Source organism: Ranitomeya imitator, chromosome 5 (assembly GCF_032444005.1).
Source record: "Ranitomeya imitator isolate aRanImi1 chromosome 5, aRanImi1.pri, whole genome shotgun sequence".
Lineage (NCBI taxonomy): Eukaryota > Metazoa > Chordata > Amphibia > Anura > Dendrobatidae > Ranitomeya > Ranitomeya imitator.
In genome coordinates, this window is record NC_091286.1 from 241,968,117 (window position 1) to 241,971,492 (window position 3,376).

The 3,376-nt window shown below is 40.9% G+C and overlaps 1 pseudogene; it reads right to left on the reverse strand.

Moving 5' to 3' along the window:
- Positions 1-1,771: 1,771 nt before the first annotated feature.
- Positions 1,772-2,812, reverse strand: LOC138637719 (trace amine-associated receptor 4-like; annotated as a pseudogene).
- Between the last annotated feature and the right edge of the window lie 564 nt (positions 2,813-3,376).

A 3,376-nucleotide genomic window follows, 5' to 3' on the forward strand; every position in this document is an offset into this window, starting at 1 on the left:
GCCGCTCCTTGCTGTTCTCCTGGTTTCCTGTCCTGAACTTCCATTTTAGGCTCTCGTTAAGTAGTTGCTAATATTACACTGCATTTGGCCTACTAGTTGGGTTGGGGCCTACTAACGGTGTCTGCCGCTCCTTGCTGTTCTCCTCCACTGAACAAAGCAGTGCCGCCTGTTTACTACTGTTACCAATTTTGAACTGCATTTAGACTACTTACTGATTTGGGCCTACTCACTGGGTCAGCCTCTCATTACGGTTGTCCTCCACTGAACAAAGCAATGCCGCCTGTTTAGTCCTGTTAACAATTTTGAACTGCTTTTAGCCTACTTTTGTATTTGGGACTATATCTGTGTTTCCTCCTCATCCTGCCCATTGCCCAGCCAGTGCTAGATGACTCTGCTGGTACATTGACCCAGACCGCTACATTCCTCTTGCACGCTACACAGCCAGATTCTGACCCTGCTGAAAGTGAGGTTCCCCTTCCCGCATACTATACCACCTTACACGGGGACAAAGAGGAAGGTGCAGATGAAAGTGCAGGTTCCTTCATCAGGTGGGGGGGATACTCGTTGGCAACGTCACTGGCACAGAGCCCCTCATAGTACGCAAAAGTGTCACTGCCGGTGGGAGGCGCCCCCACGTGCAAACACACTGCCGTACTTTGAGGGGCCCTGTGCCAGTGCCAATGCGAACGAGTGGGCCCCCCCTGCTTGCTCAGGATCACAGCACTTGCAAAGTTGAAATACTTACCTCTCCCTGCTCCACTGCCGTGACGTGGTCCACGTTTCCTGGGCCCACTAAATACTTGAACCACCATACCCCCCACAACTTTAGCCAAATGACCCCCAATTTCCAATGCCTTACTATTATTATAAGGTAAATTAAGATTGACAAGCTTCAGTACCAAGAATGGATGTTTTTGCCATTAAAATGGGACTGTAGGTGTTTTCCTGGCCTCCATTCACTGCCAACTATGCTCCCCCATTGACTTGCATTGGGTTTCGTGTTTCGGTTGATCCCGACCCCGACTTTCCGCGATAATCGACGATTTCACTCGACTCGACTTTTGAGATAGTCGGGTTTCGCAAAACCCAACTCGACCCTAAAAAAGTAAAAGTCGCTCAACCCTAGTTGTTACGGATATCTGGTGATATTTTCATGTGAAGAGCACCTTTAAAAATATATTTACTTAGAAAATTGGTGACATTGTTAATATACACACATGGTCAAAATTGTTGGTACCCCTCATTTAATGACAGAAAAACCCACAATGGACACAGAAATAGCTTGAATCTGACAAACGTAATAATAAATAGAAGATCTATGAAAATGAACAAATCAAAGTCAGACATTGCTTTTCAACCATGCTTCCATAGAATAAAAAAAAAAATAAAACTCATGAAATAAGCCTGGACAGAAATGATGGTACCCTTAACTTAATATTTTATTCTACAACCTTTTGAGGCAATCACTGCAATCAAACAATTCCTGTAACTGTCAATGAGGGCAGCATGGTGGCTCAGTGGTTAGCACTGCAGCCTTGCAGCGCTGGAGTCCTGGGTTCAAATCCCACCAAGGACAACATCTTCATGAAGTTTGTAAGTTCTCCCCGTGGTTGCATGGGTTTCCTCCGGGTTCTCCGGTTTCCTCCCACATTCCAAAGACATACTGATAATGGGGAATTTAGATTGTGAGCCCCATCGAGGACAGCGATGATAATGTGTGCAAACTGTAAAGTGCTGCGGAATATGTTTTCAGGAGATTTATCCTATAAAGCTATAGATTAGTCATAACATTCAATGAAGAAGAACGTTGATAAAAAATACCACCTGTTACTATAAGTACAAATGATTTCTTAAACCATGGGTAAAACAAAGCATATATTATGGGGTTAAGAGTAGAATTAAAATACCCTAGCCACAGAACAGTGGTGGAAATATCTTCAGATGTTGAGAAATTCATGAAATGATCAATGACTGCAACGATAAAGAAAGGCAACCAACACAATATAAAAATTCCCATAACTATGCTTAATGTCCTTGCTGCTTTGTTTTCAGCATTTACATACATCTTGCTACAGGTTGTCCTTTTCCCACACAGAGAATTTATGTGATTAGATATAGCCTTAGCTTGTTTTCTTGCAATGGAAAAAATATGAATATAAATGCCAATCATCGAAATGCCAGGAATGAAAAAGCAGATTAATGAAGAAATTGTCTCCCAAAGTTTGTTTAGCACCAGAGTACAAGAACCAATGCATGAAAATGCAGCAACATAACTATGGATTCCTTCTACATGAATATTAGAAAGGATAAGGCCAAATGAATAAAGGCAAGGCCCAGACCAACTCACAAATAAAAGCAAATGTATCACTGGGATTGACATTTTCCTGTAATAATGAAGAGGGTGACAAATTGCATAATACCGGTCTACAGAAATGAAAAATAGATGAAAAATGGAACTTGTGCAAAACATCATATCAAAACAACTGTGAAGCTTACAAAAGAAATCCCCGAAATACCAGCATTAGGTGACAGATCTCACCGTACTAAACGGCATGACCATCAGCCCAACAAGGAAATCAGCAGTAGCCAAGGACAATATTAGGAAGTTAGTTGGAGTATGGAGCTGCTTGAAATGAGCAACTGAAATGATTACCATGAGGTTTCCTAAAACCGTGAGGATCACTGCTCCAGACATGACTATATACAAAGCCCAATAACTAGAAAGTGATCTGTTTTTACTAATACAGGAATTGTTGGGAAAATGAAGGCAAAGACTTGAGGTCTGCTCACTCCATGAGCCAGAAGAATTCATGTTCATATTTCTTCATATCACTGCAGAGAACAAAAAGTACAATTATTAATTTACTTTCACAAACAATACATACATGTAACACAGAAATCACCTACATACACTATACATGTAAAAACACACACATTGTCACAAAATAATAAACTATCATCTGAAAACTTTTGGAGGTTGGATCTCAAATTTTCTTTCTTCTCATTACTGGTTGTGTCTAGATACAAGCTCATGGTGGACTTCTGATGAAGAAATTTGTGGGAGGTCCTGCAATACCAGTAACCACCATTAGTTTGCTAGACCCATCAGTGACCACACAATCCCTTATTTCTTTTACTTGTCATCTCTCTTCTATGTGGGAATATTGGTGAGTATGGAAAAAACTTCACTAGTTCAGGTCTCCCAACCAATTGCATAACTTGTACTCAAATCATAGACTTTATTTGGAGCATTAGTTTATATAGCATTCCTTATGCAGAATTACTGTATGTCCCCCAAATTCTTATAGCCCATCTTTTCACCGGTAAACCTACTTAAATCATCGGTGTACTGCTATATCCATGACAGGTAATATCT